The sequence below is a fragment of the Rhyacophila brunnea genome, unplaced genomic scaffold, assembly GCF_057557595.1.
Source record: "Rhyacophila brunnea isolate RB1 unplaced genomic scaffold, BYU_Rbru_1.0 scaffold_7, whole genome shotgun sequence".
NCBI classification, from domain to species: Eukaryota; Metazoa; Arthropoda; class Insecta; order Trichoptera; family Rhyacophilidae; genus Rhyacophila; species Rhyacophila brunnea.
Genome location: NW_028233339.1, coordinates 794,260 through 821,877, shown reverse-complemented (window position 1 = coordinate 821,877; position 27,618 = coordinate 794,260). Strand labels below are relative to the sequence as shown.

Below are 27,618 nucleotides of genomic sequence, written 5' to 3'. Positions count from 1 at the left end.
GTCAAGTTTACCTTAGTAATATCAATTGTTATTGTTGAATAAAAGGATCATATTCATTCCCTCGATATCCATCCTACAGTAGTGACGGAACTTATTGAATTCCTTGACCAAAATATAAATAGGTTATGTATTTATTATTTAGTAAGCAATGTTTGTCATATAATATAATATTTATTTCAGCTAATGAATGCGGTGTGTGCTGTTATTTGATGACCGCCATAAAATGAAATATTATACAAGTAACCTTATTATTATATTTATAAATATTATAAATTATAATCTTATTTATTAATTACATAACTTAATTTTTTTATAAAGTATAAAGCAGGTTGTCAACTCTTAAAAATGCTAGACAGGGTTAGAAAAATAGCTATTTGTCAGGAAAAAATGCTAGAATTCTGAACGATCAAAATCTCCGAGAAAATAGATACCACTCAATTTTACTCTCCAAGACTGTGTGAGAGTTTTTTTAGCTCTACAAATATGTTTTGGACCCATAGTATAGACCAGGGATGGAAATACCGCATACATGAAGTCGACGAGCGCCAGATTCTGGATTTTCATATATAAAGAGCCACACCATAGTCATGTTCTCGCGTAGTATTAAATAGGTACACAAATTCAAATTTAATTACATTTCTACACAAACCTTAATTTAAACATACACCAATATGTGCGTTTTTGATAGTTGTATTCATATACGGCTACGCGCACTTTGTTACTTACACCATTTAGAAAGGAAAACTCGCGAAATTACAAGTGTAATGGGGAAAGAAAACAACCTATATTTTTATCAAGAGATATTGGGAGCCGCACTTAACCTAACGAAGAGCCGCATTTGCCCACGTCTGGTATATACCTAATAGGTTGAGTAAACGGTTAACATCCATTTCTTGTCAATAACAAAAATCTATGAATGTCCATAATAATGGTTCTTAAGATCGAACATGAGGAATAAAAGTCATTGGAATCACATAATAATCCGACAGAATATTCAGATGAGTTGCTGATAATTACGTGACACCCAATTCACGGGTGAAATAGAATCCAAACTTGGAACAGTATTATTAGGTTTTAAAGTTTTAAGATTCAGCTTAATAATATAAATACGTAGAAAAATTGTATTATTTGACTTGGATAGTAAGTAATTGTGCAGGAATTCCTGGAGGCGCCGCGTGGTGTCTACGTGCTCCAACTAAGAAGCGAACATAGATTAAGAGCGGAATGCACAATCTAAGATTTCGATCCTAAGGCTAAGTCGCCGAAAAGCATGAATTAACTATAGACAATCCTGAGTATAGAGTTAAGGAATCCTTAACCATAGACTACTTTTGTTATGAACACGCCCCCTTCTGTATTACCATTTACCACTGACAGCTGCTGTCAGAATAAATTCGCATGTCTATAAAACAGTCCATACACTCAAATTCATTTAACAATGTATCTCAATATGGATATTGATAGTGTTAATTCGTTTGGCATATACTTGCAGAATATTATTTTACTTTTAAACGCCAGCCCGCAGAAATACAAAATGCCAGGCGAAGAATGACACTTGACGCTAGTGTTACCATGTTAAAAAAATAACTTGCGGTGTCTGTGGAATCACGTATAATGACTTATAACGGAAACATAAGAGTATTATAATTAGATATTAATATGTATTTATAGTTATTTCATTTATAGAATGCAGTTGTCATATTTTTGTCATCGTTTAACAATTATAAAATAATTTACCTTAACTATAGGAAAGAGAATTTTTAAATATGGTATTATTTTTAATAGAAATGATCTTAACTAAGGACAGTGTTTTCTGCTAAGGAAATTTCAGTTATGACAAATGTTTCTGCATTCCGCTCTTGAAGAAAATAATGGTTATGCAATTTTAAAAATATTCCAACGGTAAATACATGTAATAGTAATATGTTATATAGGTACGTTATTCGTTTACTTTAAAAATTCATTGAAATTTCATTTTATTCGTAGCCTTGCAGACGATATTGCTGTATTTAAAAAAAATGGGATAACCTCAAGAATATAATGTAGGAGCTAGCAGACCACAAAGTCGTCAAAGATAAATAAATGCCTCGAAGATAAAGTGGGTACATAATGATAAACTGCTCGGCTGACCTAAAATCGATTTGTTATCTATTACAATGTATATATAGGCCGAAGGGTATATATTACATGACGAGATTGCTTATATAAAAAAATAGTATGGAATGCATTCGGAAAACCCACTTGATCGATGAACTTTATAATAATTTTGTGGCCAATGATCAAGCTGAGTAAAAGGAACTATGAGGTGGTCCTAGGACAGTGGTGGCGAGCCTATGGCACGCGAGATGATTTTGCATGGCACGCGTTTGATCAGAAAAAAACCTATTAGGTATAATAATAAATGACAGATCGCATTAAGTATATAAAAAGTAGCAAACAAAATAAATACTCTTCAAGAATAAGCATTACGTAATTGTATAGGTCTGTCCTTAGACTTTATGCGTCACAAATAATATTATCGCACTAACCTCACCAGGTGGCGGGGAATGCCGCACCGCGAACCTCTAATTTTGATCGATTTACAACGCTTGAGACCACTGTAGCGAGAGAACGCCTCATTTGATCGGAGTAATTCTGGTATAAATTTGTGCGTAAAGAACCAAACTAATTAATATATTAACAACCAATTTCATTTCTATCCACAAAAATGATTGCACCAAATGAGAAACAAAAAGTTGGTGAAACTAGTAGTAGTAATTCTGGCAGACAGTTTCAAAATTGGTGGACCGAAATGTATAGCGTAAAAAAGTGATAAAGCTATATGTGTGAGTAGTATCTAGTTCTAGAACATCATCGTTTTTTAATAGGATTTTTAAAAACTATTTTTTCCCCATAACTACTCGGCACGTCAGACAGTTGAAAAATAATATCAGGGAAATTTTGGCACGCGTACGTAAAAAGGTTCGCCAACCCTGTCCTGGGTCAACCGGCGGACCGTCAAGAAATTTCAATTTTTTATTTTAATTTCAAGTTATAATAATTACAAGATAAAAATAACTTTTTATATACCGCGTTCTTAAATTTTCTGTTGAATCATATAAACTTGACAATTCTATGTATTAATAATTTAGGACAAATAAGGCAATTGTCAACAAATCATTTTTTTTTGCTATTTTGCAGCAAACAAACAAATATAGAATACTGAAATGTCATTTTGATTTCCATAGTAACGCACGTATATATTAATAATTTTGTTGCTACGACCACCCCCTTAGCAACCAATAATAGTGGATTGGATTACGGATTTCTTCCGAAATAACTTTTCATTCAAAACAGAATTAACTGAAAATGAATTCAATTATACATAAAGATCGCTTAAAGAATGCATTGGCATCGTGTTCTGCAATATTCTAAAAGTTTAAAATGTCTAGCTAGTCGTGAAGTGAGTTAAAAATCGATTGCAAGATTTGTATTGGATAAACAACCACCGGACAAACAAGAATACGAGCTAAGAAAAACGTGGTAAAAATCGGTAGGTGGCGTTTTTAAATTAAAATAATATTATTTTCTTCATGGCAACATAACACCGTGATGTTATCTTTATGGAACTATTGAAAACTTGCGGACATTATTAAGTATAGCTCGTATGTAGTTATGCAGAATTTCGTGAACTTTTGCAATTGAAAGTGGTTCAATTTATATCTGATACGTGGTGTTACGACTGGAGACGTGTGAATTCAATAATAAACAAATATCTGCGGCGGAGAGGTATTTATTTTAAAAAGACGATTACAACATACCCATATAATATTTATTTATAAAATATTTTATCGTTTATAAATGCAGCCACCATGGTTGCAGCCAGCCGGGTAAAAGGACGAGAACCGAATGACCAAGTAAGCGGCAAGTGACGATAATCTCTCATCATTTCTTCAACCCTTTGTAACGTAATTTATTCAAGTACCTTAGAATAAATACGTTTGAACATTTTAATGGCAACACTTTGCCTCGGAAATTAAACGTTGTTAACATGGCAGACTGCAGCGGAATCAATTTTTAAGTTGGTATCTCCTGCGCGTGGGTAGGCGATTGCGTGCCAGTGTTGCCAACCGTACTATAATTATAGTATTTGTACTATAATTTTGGCCCGCGTACTATGTACGATATAAAACATGTATAGTACGCCCAAAATACTATACTTTTGAATATCGGAAAAAATATATAAAAAGTACTAAAATTTCTATATTTTCGTTGGATAAATTGGTGCAAAGTACTATAATTTCGCAATATAAGGAGATTTGCAGCACATGGAAAAAAAATGCTCGAAAAACGTAAAAAAATCCCTTAACTTTGGTTTAAAATGAAATTTCTTGAATAGTTCGGCAAGCATTTTTGGTCGGAAGAGGTACCAAAATAAAAAGGGGTCTCCGAGTTTCTCAATATCTCCGTTATTTTTTTTTCTGAGAAACAAAAAACCTATACATTTTCAACAGATGACAACGCGTACTATATTTTTTCCCCAAATACTATTATTTTGGAGGCTCTGTACTATAATTCCACTTTGAAAAGATGGCAACACTGTTGCGTGCGCGTGGATCGTACGGCAGTCAACATCCGGAGTGCAACGAGGAAAGTCCAGTTTTGAACGAGGGCGTGCGTACCAGGTTTCGGACGCCTGGCCGCATCGAAATGGCGGACGCACTCACACGGTATTTATTGTATCACTTGTCTAGAGGATTAGATTCCTGTTTTTTAACCATTAATAACTCCCCACAGAAACTCTAGTTTTGTTGTGTTAGGCATGGCATTTGTTCGATTTAAATTGTAACTCTTTATTAATATACTTTGGCGGTTGAGCCGCGTGTTACTTGTTGCTTCTACTTGCTTCAATAAATTTCATAGTGTCCGATCTCGGAACGTATCTAAACGATTTTATTATTTAATTCTTTGTCCTGATATGTCCCGTGTATTGTATACGCCGTTGGAGGAATCTGGGCAAAGTGGCGCCCCTTTCTAATTTAGACTATAATTGATTGAACATTCTAAGGTGAAGTACTGGGAGTTTGAGGAACTATTTTGAACATACGTCATGGTATCCACGACCTTCAGATAAGTAGGTATTATTTCTCACAGGGATGGGGATTCATATGCTATACCGCTGTTTGTTATATTTTTTGAGCTAGTCCGGATGTGATAACATTATAGGTACACACACACATGTATTTTAATATTGCTAAAGCATGGGTGAATTATCTAGTCGTTACACCTTTCCGCTTTCCTTTCTAACTGAGCCATCATATCATCTGATATAAAAGTGTACATAAAACATACAACAAAATTTAAAGCTAACATTTAGTTATAAGATCATTCGAAGTCGATTCCGGGCTAATTCCCTGAGGGAAATCAATATAGTGGATAACAGTGAGTACTGAATCTTTATGATTTTTTTTACTACATTAATTATTTGGTTACATGGCGTAAATATCATATTTTGGCGTATATAGCAAAACACGAAATAATATATCCGCTTTTATAAATTGTAGAGCAATTTTAAACTTCCAAAAATATGCAAACAATTATTAACAAATCACATATTCACACAGCTTATTTCTCTCAACCTATAAGACCTAGACATACCATATTTTGATATCTTGTAAATCTCACTGGGACAAGTCTGCAAAATTTGCCAAAATAACGGACATATCATGTTTTGCTATCTTACTACAGAAATATAATATGGTGGACCATGACACTAGCGAGGAAAGCAAAATGTTTGATCAGGTCTGATCTATGTACTATGTACTAGTTTCTTACTTCACTTTGTTACGCTTCAGCATCGGACCAAAGACCATTGAAGTCAATCCCTCCAAACCAAAACCCGCCACGCACCACACCCGGTCTTAATCGAGCGTATCACGTGGCCCTACATTGGCGATGTGATGCATCTAGTTCAGTTTTAGGCCAGGAATGCCCTAGGAGAAGATACCCAGGACTAAGGTTGCTACGCTCAAATTGAGCTCTGACTGAGTTTAAAGTTACTTTCTAATGCAAAGTGCCGGGGAGAGAAAATCACAGGTAAATTATAAAAATAAAAATGATTCTAGTGTATATACATACTATAACAAAAATATGAAGCTAATCATACGGACAACAAAAATTATGTGAAGAGATCTTCATGCCTGCAGTAAGACGCCGCAAATTTTTTAAATGTAAGATAATTGTAAACCAAGTCGGACGGCCCGATGGGCCCAACAGCTGGTTGGACTGATCTGAGCATCTCCTCCCATTCGGAGCACATTCTAAGACATTCCCAGAGAATGTGGTTGGCTTCCTGACTTTCCCCTCCGCATGGACATGTCGGACGGCTTACAAGTCCAAGCTCAAAGAGCTTGCCAGCGAACCCACTGTGTCCAGTCACAAATTTGACTGGTGTGATGGTCAGGAGTCAGATATTTGGTTATCTCCAATCGCCATTTAATATCTGGAAAAAACATATATGTGTGCCGGCCCTTGGTTGATTCATCCCACCGTCGCTGCCAGGTCTTCCACGCCGCGTCAAGCGTCATGAGACGTATTGTCCGCTTCAACGAGGTTACCTTTTCAGCAACAAGCTGAGGAGGCGGGGCTAGGTGAAAGTCACCAACAACGGCCTCCTCGCCTTTGAAGAGCATCGTTGATGCGCCGCTGACCTGTATGTGCAGATCTAGTGGGAGAATGCCGGCCAGGACCGGGAGCGCGACCGTACAAGTTGTTCGGTAGGCCTTGGTTATGGAAAGCAGCGCACTGCGCTGTCCGCTTACAAGAGTGCTTCTAAGTTTGACACTTTTCGGCATACGCAAGTACCACGCACTAGCAGCGTAGGCGGCGATCCCCATATAAATGGCGCGGTAGGCGATCTCAAGCGCCCTTACTTTTAAGTCCCATCCATCACCAGCCATACGGCCCACCCACTGGAAGGTCCTCCCATCCTTATAGACTTAGGTAAAGGCATGGTGATGGAAATTTAACATAGTGTCCATTTGCGCCCAGGTAGGTGACGATCTTTGACACTTTCACTCTCGTGTCACCGAAGCGGACTGTGGGCGGCCGCTTACAGTTTAGTCGTCCCGGTCCTTTCAGGAAAATGGCTTCTGTCTTGGAAGGTGCGAAAGATAGTCTGCTTACTGTACCCCACGCCTCAATTGACTTTAAGGCTTCGCCGATGGCATTCTCAATCTTTGCCCTGCTGTCGGCTTCCACCAACAGTAGCGCGTCGTCAGCGTAGGCGATGACAGTACAATCGGTTGGAAGAGGGACCAAAGACCATGCACTCTGTTGCTCTACTTCCTTCGGTCCACTACCACGCTACGTTTTTACGCTTTCTGTCATCTAAGAGCTTTTCGTAGCACGGCTGCAGGGTGATGGAGTGTTAGCTTTGGTGACGGATTCCTTGATGCTGTGCTCTTTGGCGGAAGCCGGAACACCTCATGCTTTAAGCCACATAAGCCGATTCGGCAGAAAAATCAATTTTATTCCCAAAACTCAAAAGTTGACCCTGGTAAGATTCCGTGTCTCAAGAAAGCACAGCAGCACAATTACGTCATGTCATCTGGTGCCACACGAGACGATAGTTAGGAAATCGGGCCCCAGGTAGTAAGCACGCGTTGAACAAATCGTCTCGAAAATCTCGTCGGTCTCTTCTTCTCTTGAAACACTTTTACTTGTTAGCGCGAGGGATGGTTTCCAATCCTGGTGTCTTAATAAATTTGAATTTACATGCGCCTGCCAATTAACTACGTGGTCGCAGACATGATTTATTCTGGATCGGAACCGTTCCCTCGTGTCAAGCCTATCAGGCACCATTAGCGAGGGGTGCAAGATTAGTAAATGCGCTCCCTAAAGACATAGACATTTTCAGTGATGTACTTTGCATTTTGTTTTTGAAACTTTATTTTTCTGTGTAAAATTGTATGTTTTTTGTTTTCAAAATTTTATCTTTCTGTATTAAATTGTACTTAAGGCCATACCTCAGTTGAGACACGGTCTAAAAAGATCGTCGCTAGGCGATGCGCGGATCGCGGGTCGCGGGTGCAAATGAAGCATGTCAAACCAAATATAATTTGTCTTATAAATCCAACATGTGTCCATTTAATGTTCTGTTTATTGTTTTATCAGTAACAATAATAATATATTCATTGACATGTTTTCTTTTTAAAGTAAATGGGTAACGTTTTAAGTCATCTTTACACGATTTAAGAAATATTACGGCTGTCGCCATCACGAAGCAAAATGACGTGTTTCCATCTTTACATTCTCTCTCCGAATGGGAGCGAGTGCAAAATTTCGTCGCGCCTATGGTTGAAAATTATTTGCCGAAGTATGTTTGATTTAATTTATTTTTGTGTTATTATTATTATTATATTCTATATTGTAATATTTGTTATAATGTAAATCTAATGTTGTATACGTCTTGAATTTAGATTTGTTATGTCCACAATGTTTTGTATTATTAAATAAATAAATAAAAATAAATAAAAGCACACAGCGTTGACCCAAACGCAACTGCTGTGCCAATTTGGATTGCAAGTTGACTAAGTCAACTGCCATCATCTACAACAGTGACACCTAACTTGGCCAACAGTTTTCCAGGCAGACATGAAACCTGCAATGGAGTGTCGGCGTGAATGCATGCAGCAAGAAAGTGCGGGAACAAATTAATTGGTTCACATTTATATTATTATGAATGAACACCAAAGATTATTAATTACTTACGTCCTATTGAGTATATACTAAAAAATGATGACATATTCGATAATTATCTAAAAAATGTTGGTAGATTACTAATTGTATTGTTACGAGATATTAAATCATGCAAACACATTGAATCGTACCTAATGACAAAAAAATATTCCGCAAAAAATGATGACATTCTTAATACAACATTATTGGTGCTATCTGACTCTTTATCGGGGACCTTGGAATAATCTTTTGTTCCCGATAGCAAAAAATATTATATTATCTTGGTAGCACATTGATAGAAAACCATTGAACGTTTCCGTCAGTAAGCGTGGATTGGTAAATGGTTTATATAAAATTAAATATATTATACAGTTTGAACTAGCATAAAGTCAAATCGTTAAAAATCATTAATATTCGTAATTTTCCATAAGGCATTATCGAATAATTATTTTAATACGACTACATTAATTTGAAAGATTAACATATTCCCGTTTCAACTTATCTTTTAAAACGTGGAGGTTTAATTGGTCTATAAAATGATAAGTATGTATATCCAACCAATAAAATGTTGTAAACGTCGGAGGTAAATTTATCAAAAAATATATTTTATAATGCACACTGTATTTTATAATAATAAAGATATTACTAATATTTTAATGATTATTTATTAATTTTAATGGTTGTTTGGGCCAATTATAGTAGCGTTAATCCCAGACAAAATTTCTAAACTACCCACACAATGATTGTATGTCCAGGCATGGTATAAACAATTGAGTTACCCCCAGACCATAAACGCGTCAAGATGTGCATCACAGCAATAATTCAATTACAAATTATCGGTTCGCCCAATGCCTCGTAAGGCGCCGTAATTCATAAACAATCAAAGTCATTCTTCAACCGTGTTGGTGAAGACACCTGTAACCTGTAAATCATTAAGACGTCATTTCCTGCACTGGTTTTGACCGTCAATCACCGCGCACAGGGTGACTCAAAAACAGTTATCGCGCGAGAGTGGTAGTGTGAGAACCAGACCACGGAACCAGCTCAGCGCACCCGTCTCATCATTATAAAAGTTCAGTGCCTGGTATATTTTATATAGCCCCCCTCCCAGCATCCGAATCATCCCATCATATTGCAGTTCACTAAAAAGCGCAGCCAATAGTTTCTATATTACGATAAGTAAATACTTTTTATATCTACAAAAGAAAAAATTAGATCAACTGTTAATATCGAATAGCAGAAGTTTTTTGACTATTCTTTATTAAATTTTGAACGTGAAAATTATATTTTATGTGAAATCTTTGTTCGTTTTATGTTTTATTTTTATAGCATTCATTCAATCAGTAGTATTTTATCAGATATACTCGTATAAGTATAATCAATTATGAGACCATGATAGAAGGCTATTTTACGTAATTGAGAAATCGCTGTGGATACTACCTTCCCAATCCTTCCCTCTACCATTCGATCTCATTACTGAGACTGAGACCCTATATATTATTAGAAACTTAATGGATGCTATCGACTATGGGTAGTTGAAATTTGGATTTACGATACCTTTTCCAATGTCTGGGCAATTCTTCTAATTACGAATAATGTTATTTTTAGTTAATGTTTTAATGTAAATACATATTCTTCAATATCTGGGAAATTATTTATTTACAAATAATGGCTTTTCACAAGCAGTAATTAGGTAACTATAATTTGTGTGAATTGTATATTTTGCACTGGTAAATGTGACATTAATTATTGGAAAAGTATTAAACTTACCTCAATTCGAATTAAGAACAATATTATTCAAAAGATCGCAGTCAGATTTCCGTTAAGGCTATACCTCAGCTGAGGCATGGTCTAAAAAGACCGTGACTAGGCGATGCGCGGATTGCAGGTCGCGGGTACAAATGGCGCACGCCGAACGAAATATAATTTGTCATAAAAGTTCAATATGCGTCCTTTTTATGTTATGTTTATTATTATATTCGTAATAATAATAGTATATTTATTGACATGTTTTCTTTTTTAAGTACATGCGGAACGTTTTTTAGTCATCTTTACAAGATTTAAGAATATTTTCATCCGACTCCATCACAAAAGAAATTGACGTGCAAACTGGTCGACTATCCCTCTCCGAATGGCAACGCGCCGCAAAATTTCGTTCCACATAGTCTTGAAAATTATTTGCCGTTTCACTTATGTACGCTCTTAAGTCTTGTAAGTTGTTAGCTGTTAGAATTCTGGAAAAGATTTCCTTCTAGTTGTCCGGGATTGCCAATCACCAATTATTAGTATTGATACCAGTAGTGGGACCGGACGAAGAGAAGGGAAGTCGATAAATGACTAGTTGCAGAATGCAACGGAAAACCTAATCACTATTCTCCAAAAAGAGCCAACATGAACGTAAATTCTAAAGAATAGGAAAACATAAGTTTTTGCATAATAATAAATTTAATATAATCAATCGTTTTGCCAGTTTTCCATAACTGTCGCAAACTGAAGTGTAGGGTGACCTCTATCTTCATACGCTGCACCTATTTATTCGAAAAAAGAATATTCTGTATTTACATGATGACTTATTTACATGAATGGCGAAGGTCGTCTTTAGACTTTGCATTGGCGGGAAATGAACACATTTTTTTTTCACTCGCAGTATGAGTAAAAATAAAATAATAATATGTAAAAATATAACATTGTGGCGATACTCCCGTCTCCTTGAAACATCGCATTGGACTTTACCGATGCGAAGGTTGTGACATTGCAATAAAAAAAACATCGATGAGAATTATGTCAGTTTAATCCTCTCTTCTCAAAAAAAAAATGTTAATCTATATTTATTTTAAATATAAATATATCAATAGATTTTTTTTATAATTTACATAATACACGATTCGTTCCCTCAGAACAGAACAAGCCTGTTTTGATTTTGGACATTTTACATGAGAGCACTTTTAAACTTTTTTTGTTATTAATTGGAAAACTGTAAATATAAGAATATTGATTTAAATATACGATAATGCATTACCTAGTTGTTAAAAGCATTGTTTATGTGAAAAAAAAAGTATATTCTGTTACATATTTCGTCAGATAACGTCAGATAGGTTAATTATGTTCCAAAATGTTTTTAAGATTAAAGTTAACTCATTTGCTGCTGACTAGATAATGATTTTTTAATTACCACCTTTAAAATGCACGTTAATTACATCGATCGGCCGCCTGGTCATTACGCGCCGGGTGCGTCTTCAGCGTCCAAAGTATACAGTTTGGAATGATCTAAGCTGATAACTTTTTTATGTTCGTAATTCAGATACGCTTGTTCTGGCTCCATATAGAGAAAAAAAGCTTTTTTAGTACAATAAAACTATTTTCACAAAAAATCAGTTAGGTTGTTCTGTTCTAAGGGTACGAATTGCGCTAACTTCAATTTAAGACTCTATATTTTGCAGTGTAGTTATTCCGATATTCTTATAATTTGAACATGTCCTCTCCTCAGTTAGAGGACATATACACCATGCGGTGCCTCTAATAAACCCTGTAACTTTCCGTTTTCCCAAGCCATGCCATCATTCCGTAACTGCGCTGTATTTGCCAACCCTCGTGTTGCCTTCCGACTGCGTCGTGAGTTTTCTATTAGTTCATTACATATTGTCTTTTTTCCTTTATAGTAGACCTACTTTTCGAAAGTTGTGCTGTAAATTGTGGGAATAAATATGGTAACATAGTTAGGGCTGATAATACATAGTATAATGATAAGTTTCAATATTATAATAATTAATTTTGTTTTCAAGTCCATAGCTATTTTGGAATTTACAATATTATCACCATTATTTATTTATTTAATTAAAGAAGGCACACTGAGCACATAACAAATTATTAGTTCAAGACGTTCACAACACGACATTTAGAACAAAAATTACAGGTAAATCAACTTAGTAGAGAAAAAAACATAGCAAAAAATCAGTTTATAGCAAAAGAAATAAAATTAAAAAAAAACAACGATAACTCAAGAAAAATATAATTAAACAATAATATATAATTTTAAAAACAAAATAAATATTTCATCGCTAAAAATGTCTACTTAGGGAGTGCATTGACCAGCCGCACAGCCCTCGCTATTGGTGCCTGGTGAACATGATATGAGGAAATAGCTTTCACCCAAAAAAGTCATGGCTGCGATCACGCATGCAATTGACGGGTGCATACAAATTCAAATTTTCCAGAATATCAGGATTGGAAACTATACCACGTGAGAGCAGGGAAAAATTCTTTAAGAATAGAAGTGACCTATGAGCTTCAAGAGAATGAAAGGCGAGCATGCCTTGAAGAAAGTTAGTCGGAAAATACTCGTTTGAGAAAAAAGGAAAATATTTATTTATAGATATCGGATTAAAAACAATTATTTTGCCGTTTTGAATCATTTTAATTATGTAATTAATTTTGGCAAATGCTAGGTAACTTAGTTAATAGTGCTTACTCAAAGCTAATAATTTCGTAATTTATTGTCTATTCGTTTTTAACCATGGTCATTCACTCATAACCGTGTTATAACATATTGTTATTAAAATTAATAGCGTATTATCATTTCCTATACTTATTGTTATTATACAAGGCTTTGAGGACAAAGTCAAAGGCTAACAATTACAGCGTGTAAAAGATAGACTGGGAACATTGGAAAACGTCTAAATAATTGTTTTTAATCTACTACTTAAAAATCTGAAGCAGTTATGGTAAACCCGTTAACCCCACAACGATTTCAAAATAAGTCTATCGCACGGTGCAAAATACGATTAAATTCATGACAATAAATAACGCAGCGTTTTCGCCAGGTTAGGGCGTTGTCATCCCGATGCAGACATTCCATTACTTTAACAGTAGCTATCTTTGGAATATCATTTTTCAATCTCTTTATAAATGCTACTTGACTCCATGTTGACATTGATATTAAAATTGAATATAATAAAACTCAAAAATAGTTGAGTAGTACTGAAATAATATTGAAAAATCATAATAAAAAAATGATTTCTGAAATTATTTTTGAGAATAAATCATCAGTAGAAGAAATACATACAAGAATGGAATTTTATGAACACATTGAATTAATTTGTTATTAAATAATGAAATTTTAAGAATGGCTGAACCAGCATAATATCCATAATAATAATATGTACGTGAGCAGCCGTTTTCTATACTTGTCTTATCGTTTTTTTCTCAATTCCCACTTGCAAAAGTTGAGTTTAATTCTTAAAGATGCGTCTGTTGAACATTATATCGAGATTCTAATTTATGTTTATATTGTATTCACTTGTGTAAATAAATAAATGTTATTTTGAAAGCAACATCTCCAAAAAAATAATTATGAAACAAAGAGACAGAGAGAAGACATTTAAATTGAATAATAATATATTAAATAATAAGAAATCAAAGTATTGCTAAATGTTGGTTGATTTAATACAATTTACTGAATATTTCAATTAAAAAATATACTTTTTTTACTTAAGAATTTTTTTTAATGTGATAAAATGTGTATCTGTAGAATGAATTCCTCGCATTATTTTTTTTGTCAAAGGATGTATGTCAAAAGAAAGTATGTAGGAAGATTTTTGGTAATGGTGCCACTAGGGATTCAAAACCAGTATTCCAATATTTATCAATACCGATATACCGGTTTTAAAAATCCAATATACCGGAATTTTCGTTACCTATTAAGAAACCACACTAGTTAACGTTTTTGAAAATGAATTATACGTTATGTGCTGCTAAAATGCAAATATATTGAGTGAATCCAACAGAGGTGAATAAATTATAAAACAAATTTGTCGCGATAAATTATCATAATTTTATTTAGAAATATAAAACATCCGTGACAAAAATGTTCAATTATTATTCTATAATTATTGATGACTGTACAAGCGTTGAATATAAGAAGCTTTTCCTGCAGCCGTACTTATTTGCACTTGGTGAACTTTGGAAGGCTTTAGTTAAAATTATAAATATAAGTATACAATTATTTGTAAAAAAATCACTAGCTCTACAATTATTTATAATCAATATATATTTTTAAATGTCAACATAATAAATTTAGGTATGTAGGTTTTTGCTATAAAATAATATTTTTAAAAGATTTAAATAGCTATATTTATTGATAAGCATCTAATTCTGTTTTTTAATGTTTAAGAAATATCGAAAAACCGGTATTGACATTTTCATTCGGTATTGCAATCACTAGGTGGCACAGATGACCGCATGACCCTTAATAACTTTCTTTTTAAACCAAACCCAACCTAACCTAACCCAGAATAACCTAATCTATACCACCCTAATGTAACCTAACCCAAACTTGGTGTGTGATAATGATCCATCGAAATGTATGAAAGTATCAAAATTTAAATTAACAATAAAATTATTGGATCGAAAAGCATCTCCGCCAACAGAAAAATGTATTAATATAATTCTCTAAATAGGTTAAACTGTTTCCGTCAAAAAAAATGATAAATGGACATGCGGTCATCTGGAGCTTAATAGTGTACCTATAATATTAATTATTTTTTTGTTTAAAAAAAATACATCTAAAATATAAATGTGCAGTATAACTTGAAATTCTTTCCATTTATATCGATTCGTACTATAGGTACTACTATAGCAATGTGATTTCACAAAAGTTCGATTCATATTCTACGTATTTAGTTAAAGTTAAAGCGTTGATCGCATACTTACGTATTACATATATTATTGGAAAAAATATTCTAAAGTCAACTATTCTATAGTCGTGAAAACGTCAATTAATCTATACGTGCGTAATAGTGTAATACGGTTCATATCTACTCGTATATAAAGGCCAGTGTCGCGGGTATCTGTTTTCTCTTCATAACAATGTCAGATATTGATGGATCGAGGTTACACGTCAAAACAAACTACTCCTTTCCTTTGAAAACTTTGTATGAAATATATAAATAACAAAATTATTAACACACATTAAATCCAGACGCAGGAGAATATAGGAGGTCTTAGTACGTACCTATTCAGCGGCAGGCCATGGCCGACTTTTGCATAACCATAATAATATAATAGCTGCGACTCATAAAATATGCCAATATTTTAATTAATACGCATTGGTTGCGGTTATTTAATAGCAAGCCAGAGGACACACCATTAATTAAATAAACAAGTACATATAGGCAAAGTCTGAACAAAAACGGACCATAAGTGCGAGTGAGAAAGCATACGATACGATTATATTCTCCGCAATATGCGACTAAATTAAATATTTTTTGTCCACGTAGTTGGTAAATATTGGTTTGAATGACACCATTCATTCAAAAACTGCGAGCACGTGTTACTGAAATTTATTGCTTTTGTGTTAAATATAAAGTTAGTGGTAATTATTTTTAGTTAATTTAGTAGAAAATATAGTTAACTATGTTGTGTTTAAATTTGGTAGCCGTACTGAGAGACAACATGGTATGTTTCATAGTTAAGTTAATAGTAATAAAATTCGCAAGAAACACGGCTTCGTATAGCTGAACAATACACACTCTCTCTATATTATTACGCTGAGGATATAGGGGTTTATATACAATAAAGCTACGAAATAGTTTGCCAGAGAATTTGTAAAATTCAATTTGAATCACAATAGTTCTACCGCTATTGTATTTTTTCATAACGGACAATAACGTCTGGCGTCGGTGCAAATGGCATGCTAAAAGTTACCTCATATTCAATCAATCTATGATCCGTAGTTGTTTAGCATGTTTCATCTTAAACGAATGATATAGGTATGAGCCCCATAAAGCTGATGTTTCATTAAAAGTTTTTTTTTAGAAGAAATGGTATGTTCAACGCGTGCGTTCTGCCTCTGCTCTTGTATGGCTGTGACACAAGGCATCTTTACTAAGTTTGAAAGGTCTCGGCTTTTGAGCTTTGAGAATCGATGTCTCCGCCGAATCTTAGGGGTACATTGGTACGACCGCGTTACAAACGGTCGAGTTCGTGAGCGGACACAGCAGCCTTCGGTGACAGAGGTAATCACGAAGAGACGCTTTACATGGCTGGGAAATGTGTTCCGGATGCCGCCAGAGACTGCGACATTTCGTATCCTTGTGGCACAGCCTCGAACTTGTGCTTGCCCTATGCCCCAATGCTGGGTGAAAGAAGAAGAATAAGAAGTTGTTAGCCATTCGCTCATCTCATTGGGTCTTTGAACTGGATCAAATTCACATTGCAAACAGAATATATTATGTCTATGTGTATTACTTTCATGTTGGTATATAATACGTATAATGACCGTCTTTGCATAAATACTAAGCCGTGGTTCAAAACTGCGGCGAGTTAAATATGTAATATATTATAGGGCAGGGATGGCGAACCTTTTTACGTACGCATACCAAAATATCCCAAATAATATTTGTCGATTGTCTGACGTGCCAAGGAGTTTATTATGACGTTTTCTCAAAAAATAGTTTTTAAGAATCCCATCTTTAATCGTATTTCTAGCTGAAGGCATGTCGTTTATTCTTCAAAAATAAATAATCTTCGTGGAAGCATTTAAACCACTTTTTTTTCATGTCCATCACTAAACGGTTTTCCATTTTAAGAGATGAGGCAAAATAACAAGCAGTTATTATAATTGAATGACTACCGATAATTCATTTCAAAAGGTTTGTTGATTGATATATGAAATAGTAATTTATTTTCTCTTCTTACATTCGCGTGCCATAGGTTCGCCATCCCTGTTATATGGTATGTATGTTGAAGTTTTTAAACCATAACTGATTACATAACGTTTTACTTGGATTATAAAAAAATAATGGTATTGCGTGAATTTATTAACCACAATATGCAATTGTTGCCACAAATAATCAGTGAACAACGATGTATAGTTACATGATTTAAATTTTTTAATTAATAGTCATTTCGTTCCTATGAGATAATTCAACGATAACCATAGATAACAATTTTTTATAATGTTCGATCCTAAGAAGATCATTTCATGGAGGCCCACACAGTTGATGTTGTATTAACAGATTTATGTTTTTTACGAGAAACGGAATAGATGTTAGCTACTTGCTCAACCTATTAGATTTATACTCTGGGTCTGAACACAAGTGAGGTCTGTGAATTTACCAGACCAGGAACCCACGACATTATAAACATGATGCGTAACCGTTCAGGGTTTGTGTCATTATATTTTATATACCCATCACATAGTTGATCCAAACGTCTTACGTACACTATATGAGTCTATGACACGTCTCTATGTCTCATTAGAATTAGTGCGTAACATTCTTAAATATGGGTCGATTATCTGGTGTCCTTATGACGTTTCCTATAAGTTTATTTTAAAACGCATCCAGAAGAAATTTATTCAATGTCTTTATTTTAATACTTACCTATTATAACTATTTTCCTTTCGACAATTCGTCAAAAATGGTCATTTTCCGACTGCCTTTCTACAAGGCATGCTTACTTTTCACTATCTTGAATCTCGTAGGTGTCTTCTGCTCTTGAAACACTTCTGCCTGTTATCGCGAGTGATGGATTCCAATCCTGGTGTCCTAATGAATTTGAATTTACATGCGCCTGTCAATTACCTACGTGGTCTCAGGGATGATTTATTCTAGATCGGAACCGTTTCCTCCTATCAAGTCTATCAGGCACCATTAGCGAGGGGTGTAAGACTAGTCAATGCACTCCCCAAAGGCGTAGACATTTTTGGTGACGTATAAAATTTATTGTAAGTAGGTACTTGTTAATGCGATATTTCAGTGACACGGCAAATAATTTTCAACTATAGGCGCAACGAAATTCTGGACTCGCTGGCAGTCTTAATGTCAGGTATTAATTCTTAAATCGTGTAAAGATGACTAAAAACGTTACCCATTTACTTTAAAAAGAAAACATGTCAATGAATATATTATTATTGTTACTAATAGAACAATAAACAGAATATTAAATGGACGCATGTTGGATTTATATGACAAATTATATTTCGGTCGGCATGCGTCATTTGCACCCGCGACTCACAATCCGCGCATCGCCTATCCACGATCTTTTTAGACCATGCCTCAACTGAGGTATAGCCTTAAGTATTTTTTTTTAATTTTATGATTTATTATTATTATTTTACATAAAGAGAATATTATTCTCTTCTTCTCTCTTGTGAGGGTAATATTTTTGTTATAATGTAAATCTCATGTTGTGCACGTCTTGGATTTAGAATTGTTATGTCCACAATGTTTTGTATTCTTAAATAAATAAATATAAGTACTAAGATTGTTTTAAAAATTAAAAAATAATTTAATATAATGATTTTTGATGTGCTACATAATTCAAACGCATCGATTAATTTTATGATGTCAGTGAGATTATTTTCTTAAATAAATAAATATTCAATATAATATGTAAGTAATATAATATAATATTAAAACATGATAATATAACATAACACCACCGCATGGCAGATGCACTGTTCTCAGTTACTTGCTCTGTTATTCGAGATGACGTTGAGTCGCATTCTTTTACGAGTGTAACCTCGACCTATTTCCTGTCGTAATAATAATTATTATGAAAAAAATGAGCTGATTCACTTAACACTTAACTGTTTATTCAGTAGTGCTATCTTGTATTATATTATTCCCCCCTGGCTCGTAGCTATATTTAAATATAATTGTTAAATAAAACTCATATTATGAATTATGAATTATTCCACGGGTTCACAAACAATAGGGGACACCGACTAAATATTAAAGTGATAAACATGGTATGCAAAATTTAATAAATAGTAGGTAATTAATAACAGGTTCGATTATGAATCTTCTTCCAATGGAATTTCATACATTCAATTTTTGATTGTAGGTATGTAATATATAAGAGAATTTCCTTTTTTTAGTAGAGGTTGTGGTCGAGATTTCTCGTCTAGAGAATTCTCGAGAAATAATGATAATTGCTCAATAAGTAATTAAGGAGAATCTCGAGAATTCGATTTTTAGGATAGTAAAAAAATGATTCGATATGATGAGTAAAATACGCGGGTAAAAAAAACCTCTCGAGTTTGATTTAAAAAAAATAACGTAATTATTTTGTTGAAAATTTCTCAGCAAATTTTGGGTCGGAAGAGTTAAGACGGTACTTCAGTGAAACGGAAAATAATTTTCAACTATAGGTGCGATGAAATTTTGGACTCGCTGGCAATCGGAGAGCGAACATCGAGTCCTAATAAAATATGATGTAAATTGTAAATAATACATAATTTAAGTAGGTTGATTCGAATAACTCCCTTCTAATGTACGCATTCTGTATATCTGTATTCAGCTGACGACAAACTCTCGTTGAAAGTAGAAACAATCAAATAATATAGTACGCAATTATTACTAAGTTATAAAATTACAACGAACAATATATTATCCACAATCAGAACACTCAGTTTCCAGTGGAAAAATATAGCAATACATCTTCAAGCAAGGGACTAGTAAGGTGCTATGCATTTTTGTGAAAATTTTCGCTTAAGTTATTTGCTAATTATAAAACGGGGTTGCCACTCATTGTAATGAAGCAGACATTGGACCAAGATGAGAATGTAAAGGTTTTTTTTTCTAGATGCGTTTATGGATACCTCGCATTTACTATCGAGGTTTCTTTAAGGGCACGCAAACTATTCTATTTGATGCTAGTCAAATGAAAATTGTGCCGGCTGAGAAATATGCCTTATTGAATAGCATTCGTCTACCTGCATCGAGGATTGCTACTTTGAATTCGGCCAGGGCCTATGAAACCGCCTTTCAAAAACCCTGGAAAAATCTCTGTAGCGCATGTGGTGATTCTGATGAATATTTCGTCGTATTCATCAGGAATTCAGAACTGCGATGTACCTATTATTATAGCCGAGTTTTTTTTCCGTGGTAAAAGAAATGTCATAGGACTGATATTCTGAGCATATAATTATCCCAACTTATATGACTGCAATCACTGGATCTGAAAGGCATTAATCATCATTACATGTCACCATTTATTATTTTGATTCTTTTTATTAAGTACATCAATACAGAAATTAAGGGTTAGCTTAGAACCTATTGGTGATGATAAAGCATACCCAAACACAAACAAAATATTTACCGCTAAGAAAATCGTTTTTGTAACGGAAAATCCGTAATACAAAAAAGACAAAAAGCACACAATTAATATATTGAGATCCGCCTATGGAATACTGCATGCAAGTACCAGTGCCGTACGAATATCGAACAAGACCTGTCGTCAATGAAATCAAATTTTTTTTTAGGATAAGTATCTACTTGATTTTTCTTCTTCTTTTGTATCACAATGAATTAGAATTTACCTAATCGTCTTAAATTATAAATAATTACAAGATAAAAAGAACTTTTAATATACACCGTTTTTGAATTTTCTGTTCAATTATTTTGCTCAATATGCTCAAACTTCTACTACTTGATATGAAGTAAATAAAAAACAAACAAACAAGCAAATATAGAATAATGAAATGTCATTTTGATTTCCATAGTAACGCAAGTATATATTAATAATTTTGTTGCTAGGACCACCCACTTACCAACCAATGATAGTGGATTGGATTACGGATTTCTTCCGAAATAACTTTTCATACAAAACAGAATTAACTGAAAATGAATTCAATTCTACTTAACGATGGCTAAAAGTATTAAAAGAATGCATTGGCATCGTGTTCTGGTATATTCTAAAAGTTTCAAATGTCTAGCTAGTCGGGAAGTTAGTTAAAAATAGATTGCAAGATTTATACTGGATAAACAACCACCGGACAAATAAGAATACGAGCTAATAAAAACGTTGTAAAATAGTTTAGTTAATGTTAAATTATTATTTTACTGTCTGTATTTATTACTATTGTATGACTGCAAGTCTAGTACATTACCAATTTAATCAGTCTGATGAATTGTTGTCTACCTCATTATCAGTTGGTTTCTCTGAGGTTCTTGAGAAGATTGAGTGTGTAGAGTAAACGACATAAAATATATTATGACGGCACACCACTGTTCGGTGCCCTTGACCAGTGCAACGCGGAAGACTCCATTGAAAGTTGGCGCCTTTTTTTCAATCCGCTTCTCAATAATAATAAAAAAAAACTAATATGTAAGCGCGAAATCGTATTTACCGCTTAATTTTAATTTTCCAGCCTGCCGTTTGACATTTGCGTGGCCTTGCGCCTCGGGAGACCTTGGTCTTGTCATTCGATGACTCGCGAGTCGCGACCTTTGCACAAACAGAATCTATATTATTTTCATGCTAATGCAAAAAAAAAACAACATCCGAAACTATGATTAGCATTGATCTTCAAACGCAAACACAATGGTCGTGAATTTCATGATTCATGTTATATGTGGTTAACTGAAAGTTTTTTTTTTTAGTGATTTATTATGATCGCAGTGTGTTTGTTTTAGGCATGTCGCAATCGGAGTCGTCAGAACCAGAGCATTGGAGCGGAGCTCGGAGCAGTGGAGAAATGGGTTTTGGTTTTACCTAGAGCACCGAAAATTTGTAGTGCTCATAGAGGGGCAAGGAATCGGCTTTCTCATACAACGGAATGAAGCAGGCCAACAATATCCGACAACTTAAGAGTAGGTATAACAGACCAATGTGATTCATATTTCAGTCGAGCAGAGTCCACAGAGCGAGCACCAACCACGTCATTTTAAATCAAATTTACAACAAAATACCTGGTCATCGAAGATTTTATTTTAAAAATATAATAATAATTATTGTCGCTAGAGCAATTCTTTGCAATGATTTATTAGGTGCCGTGAACGCTGTCGCCAGCCGTCGGAATAAAAACAATGTGAAAAATAATAAAAGTATATGGGGTGCCTGTACGATAATATTTGTTTGATAATGATGATAAGATAATGTGTTTCAAAATCCTTCGTATGTTTAGTTCTCGTACAATTTCAGGTTAAAAAGTTATTAATCTATTTCTAAGTTTCTAAACTACTAAACTAAACTCTAAGTTTAAAAACGTCACAATATCCACGATATTGGTTGCAATACTTCCCACCAAACAGCTGATTAACATATTGAATTTAGTAACATTTAAGTATATTAAAAGATATTATTTTTTGGTCACCCCATACTCACTAAGCTGAAACGAGTTTGTTTGTTTTAAATTTAATTTATTGACCATTACTTTTTACGCACGTATCGGCGGTGACTTTTTAATATTACTAGTAGACCAGCTATTTCGGACCACATATAAAAATATCATATTTTCAATTCTCAACGGCATTTCTGTAGAGCGTCCCTTTAAGGCACTTCAACTGAGGCATGGTCTAAAAAGATCGAGACTATGCGACGCGCGGATTGTGCAAATGACGAGGGCCGAACGAAATATAATTTGTCATAAAAATTCAACATGCATCCAATTAATGTTATGTTTATTGTTATATTATTAATAATAATAATAATATATTCATTGACATGTTTACTTTTTCAAGTAGGTACATACGTAACATTTTTTAGTCATCTTTACACGATATAAGAATATACTCCGACGCCATCACAAAACAAATTGACGTGCTCACATGCCGTTTCACCTATGTATCCTCTTAAAAGAAATAGTGACGCGATAAAAAAAATGCAGGGCATCATGGAGGATTTACTTTGGCCTTTTGACTGTCATGATAACGTAGGTACCCACCCATATAATATAATAATGTTAAAGTAAAAGTTTTGCCGCAACTTAATTACCACCCTGCCTCACCAGTCACCATATTTTTATATAACCTGTCGCCCCTAGGCTCCAATGCTCGCGATCTTTTTTTTATTATTATTAAATTTTCGTACTAAAATCCAATGAAAATATTATATTTGACACTTTGCAACACTGGAATTATTTGAAATACGCCAACACTGCCGAGTGATAAATTAATAACCTCACTTTTTGACAGAAAAGGCAGATAATGAAAGACGATTTGATGAGCAGAGTGTACCCTGGAGTGGAGCTGGAGCAAGTATTAGGTCCCGGAGCGGAGCTGGAAAGGAGGAACTCAAAACCCAATCAGCAATCTATAATATGTAGAGGTATTATAGAAAAAATCAAGTAAGAAATTTTAAAATTGCCAAGCTTTGAGTCGTAGATGTGGTCTGATTTCGATTCAAAGCCGGAAACGTCGCATCAAATTTCATTATTATTTTTTATGCATATTATCACTCAAGGGAAGATTTCCTGTAAGCGAGGCGTTGGCAGAAGAAGGCCGCACTGCTTCAAGAATCATTAATCTATGCGCTCCATTGAAGTTCAGAGAAATTATGGCTTAATTCACGGGTTCCTAACCTATGGGTCGCGACGCCGAAGGGGGTCGCGACGGATTTTCTGTGGGGTCGCCAACTTATACAGTCAACCAAAAAAAATATTCACTATAATACAATTTTTATTTTTAATGGTGTCTTGAAGTTTGAATAATTTCATATATTTTTTTAAATTAAAATAAGTGTAATCTAGGTACGATATTCTGTCACAAAGAACCAGCTCCCCAAGCAAGGGGAATCCACTGCATGTTTCACCGGTATGTCCTTACCAGAAGACTCTTCCAACTCCTCTGCAAGAGGTACTCGATTCCCTGATAAAAATCGTAAATTACATCAAACCTGGAGCTCTTAACACCCGTATATTTAAATAACTGTGCAAAGACATGGATTCTGATCACGAGGTTCTTCTTTTCTACACTGCGGTACACTGGTTGTCGAAAGGAAATATTGTGAATCGTATCTTTGAATTCAATGATGAAATCAAGTTGTTCCTGGAAGTGCAAGGGAAACATGACCTTTTGGTATACTTTAACGACAAAGCTTGGTTGCAAAGAGTAGCATATCTAGCAGATATATTAGAACAGCAAAATAGGCTTAACCTGAAACGAATATTATCGCATTTCACGATAATCTCGGGGCATTTTTATCCAAGCTGCAAAACTGGCGAAGAAAAATAAATCTTGGAACATTGCCATATTTAAGAAACTCTGCAGTGTGGTTAATGAATCTGAAGGTGAAATAAATGAAAATTTGAAGGAGGAAATTACTGGGTATCTCGAATCCCTTGAAAACGAACTTCAGCGTTACTTCCCTGAGCTGAAAGAAGAAGAAACTACATTGACAAGAAATCCATTATCTGCTTCCCTTGATGTAGCCAGCATTCCCGATGAAAATTACAAGATGAATTCTTGGATTTGCGGAATGATTCCTCGGCACGTAACTAATTTAATGATAAATTGCTCACACAATTCTGGTATGGTATGTATCATTCATACCCAATTGTGACGATGCTTGTCTTTCGAGTTTTAGTTCCATTTGTGTCTACATTTCTCCGCGAGAGTGGATTTTCAACTCTTCTTCGTTTAAGAAAGAAATTAAATGTTGAGAATGACATGAGGTCGGCGTTCATAAAAACTCACTCACGAATTTTGAGGCTGGTTAATAATATGCAATTTCAACCATCGCACATAATTTTAAATAAAATTATAATAAAAAAACTATCTTCGTTGTTTTTTTTTAATTACCTTATTAAAAATACCTTTTTCAATTGCATCGGGGTCGCGGGTCACATGGCTTTTATAAAAAGGGGTCGCCACCTGAAAAAGGTTGGGAACCTGTGGCTTAATTAAACAATTACCGACGCTGGATATAGGTTGACACAAAAATACCGAGAACTCTATGGTTTACAATATGGGCGGGCTAGGTAACAAGTTATCAAACAATATAATTTTTAAAAATTAGGATTTAGTTCACTTCACCATTTTCCTATTAATGCATGAATCAGGATTCAAACATATAAGCACTATAAGTAGGTATATGAAAATTCTTAATATTATTTAGTCTACATTGTTTTATTGTTTTATAATATGGACTCCTTTTAATAATTGTAAAATATAATTATTTTCTTAGAAAATTATTAAAATCAAATAAATTTAAGCATATAAATTATCAACGTATTTTGATTTACCTATGTAAGTTTAGTTATTAGTTATTTTTGCCCTTACTTAATTAAATTTTAAAAACTAACCAATATCATCAATTTTCTTAATTCTACGATTAAACGTACGATATCACTGTGTACCTATTATCATCATCAATTATAATATTATAGCGCCTGTACACGTACGTGGATTTACTTGCACCAATAGTGTATATTATTTTAAACTAACGCGATAATAACTGTCCACACGTAAAAATGCTGACTGTCTCGCCAATCTCATTCGTCAGAATATTGCGATATTGTTACTGTATGGTACTATTTGACAGGCCGTGAAAATTATTCCCTGCGCAGTGTAGTTCGTGTTTTTACCGACAGATTTGCCACTATGCGATATCTGCGCAGGCGTAGATTTCGCATAATCCAATTGTCGCGTAAAAATTCAGAAGCTTCTGAACTTTTTTGATCCAAGCATTCAATCTTGTAACTTGCATGATAATATGTGTTTACACGTGCATTTATACGACTGTCAGCAGTAAATCCGTGCAGTGTAAACCGTGTCCGGAAACTTGTAGTTTTCAGTTCGCCGTATCACACTTCACCGTGAAATGTTGTATCGGAAATATATGGCCTTATATTAAAGATCGTCCAACCTCTTTTGGTTTGGATAGTACTGGTATAAAATAATTCATGTCTAAATAAAACACGGTTCTTGTCGGCTTACACTTTACAGGAAGCCAGCAGCAAACATATTTTGAAAATAGCCGATATACTGGATTATTTGTTAGGTTAGCTTAGGTTTTCATTCTTGAATTCATGTATTTTGCCAAAATCAGCTATGAAAATTGAATTAATGTTCATATTGAATCTAATAAAATTGGAAACCGTGCAGTATACGGTAATCTCTTTACGATAAGAAAGCTCACGGTGAAATGTTTCACGTACAATTTTCATGTAACCCGTGTAAACGGGGTATTGTTAGTATCTTCTTAAGTTTCGTAAGTTGACAAAAGTACTTACATTTGCACTATGACATCTATTATAGTCTACCTACTTCCAAAAATCTATTTTCGTCTCTGGGTATTTATGATAATACTGTATTCGGATTGTATTAGTTTGATCAAAACTTACTTTGATAATGTAATAAATAATTATTACAAACACCCACTCTGAGGTTATGATGCATAATGATAAGCTGATAACAATATTATTTTAAAGGTCATTTCATTATATTTATGAAAAGTGCAAACCGCCGATAATGCTCGCTGCACCTAATCTAATCTATTTCGCGCACACTTTTTATCGTTTCAATGACGCGCTGTCGGTCGAAGGGACGTCCAAGTTTCACCCACAGTTTTACCGACCGCCCGGGAAAACCTTTTATTAGTAACCTGATAGTATAATCGAAATATGCACGTAAGCGCGTCGAGTCTGAACCAGACTAAATAACGAGGACCTCGCAGTGTGAAAATATACACACATTCAGTGTCGTCCCTAGACAGAATGCCGTCCCATTCTTTATACAGTATTTTTTTGTGATTTTTCCGAGGCTTTGACTGCAACTCGCTGTCATACCGCCTCTTCTAGAAGGGGATCCGCCGATCAGGTCCTAACTCCTATTCTGCTAAAGAACCCGCCGCCAGGGCACCTTTCAATTCGTCGACATTCTTATAGATATCTGCAATTCGCAGCTGTACTCTGTGAAGTTCATATTTAGGGCATTGTAGTGCTATATGTACAATATCCTCTAAAAACATTCATTGCAGAGCTGCGATTCGCTTATTCCCATGAGGAGATCAAATCTTTTGCCCATTGTGTGCCCTGTTCTTAGCCTCAGTATTAACTTAAGCTCGTTCCTCGTCAAAGGAGACTTTACAAACCAGGGCACCAACCGTGGTGATGATACTCCATTTCCGCTTTTCTAATGATGCCCTATGGTGAAAATCTATCCACATACTTTGTAC

General features: G+C 34.5%; 1 long non-coding RNA gene across 1 annotated transcript; it reads left to right on the top strand.

The window, feature by feature from the left end:
* The first annotated feature begins 4,605 nt into the window (after positions 1-4,605).
* Positions 4,606-25,217, top strand: LOC147064365 (uncharacterized). Its single transcript, XR_015071910.1, has 3 exons — positions 4,606-4,709; positions 23,637-23,769; positions 24,191-25,217. It is a non-coding gene; the product is annotated as an uncharacterized LOC147064365 (long non-coding RNA).
* The last annotated feature ends 2,401 nt before the right edge of the window (positions 25,218-27,618 follow it).